Source organism: Nannospalax galili, unplaced genomic scaffold (genome assembly GCF_000622305.1).
Source record: "Nannospalax galili isolate Female #2095 unplaced genomic scaffold, S.galili_v1.0 scaffold140, whole genome shotgun sequence".
NCBI lineage: Eukaryota > Metazoa > Chordata > Mammalia > Rodentia > Spalacidae > Nannospalax > Nannospalax galili.
This window is the reverse complement of record NW_008352267.1, coordinates 6,462,824-6,463,652: the sequence shown is the minus strand read 5'-3', so window position 1 is coordinate 6,463,652 and position 829 is coordinate 6,462,824.

The window sequence follows — 829 nt, the reverse complement described above, 5'->3', positions numbered from 1 at the left end:
GGGAAGCTATACTCTTGAAACGTTTGTAATAAAGTAGTCTAACAAGATCTTTATAGTAAATAAGTTGACATACCAAGGTGGATGTCCAAAATTTCATGAAGCCAGTGGGCAGGGTCTGGCTTAGGAGAGTAGTTAGGGTATCTCAGGAGAAATGAACAGGAGGGGAGTGATGCTACATAGGTGACCAGGCTCCAGTTGATGAACTCATGCTAAAGTCTATCTGGGGCCCTACCTCAAAATGAAGAGCTAAGGCAATCAATGGATGCTGAAGGACAGAGAATCTGGTTTTTCCAGTTGTGGCTTCCTGAGGGGAGAGGCTATCTAATCCCAGTGGGCAGCCATAAATACAGGGATACATAATGCACTCTATATTTACATGTATTTACATATATATGTGAGTCTGTAAAAGTATGACTATGTAAAAATTATGAACAAAGAAGTGGACAAGAAATTATGAAGTAAAGGAATGGGGGCATATTAGGGGAATGGGTCAAGGACTGGGAGGGATAGAAATAAAGCAAAGACAATACGTATGTATAAATTCTCATAAACAACTAGTGTGTTACTAGGGAAGTAAGAGGTAAAGTCTAAAACTGACTATTAGGGAGTGGCCTAACATCAGTGACCTTCAGGTGAGCTAACTTCTAACTACCTGACACTGACACATTAAGAGTGCATCCAAGTATGATGCAACTGATTTTCTATCTACTATTCACAGTTCATAGGTCTACTAAAGTTGAAGATTATAGTTACTATATGAGTACAAAGTATGGTTATTCTAACCTAAAAATAAAAGACAATTGGCAAATGTGATTTCATGAATATTTAG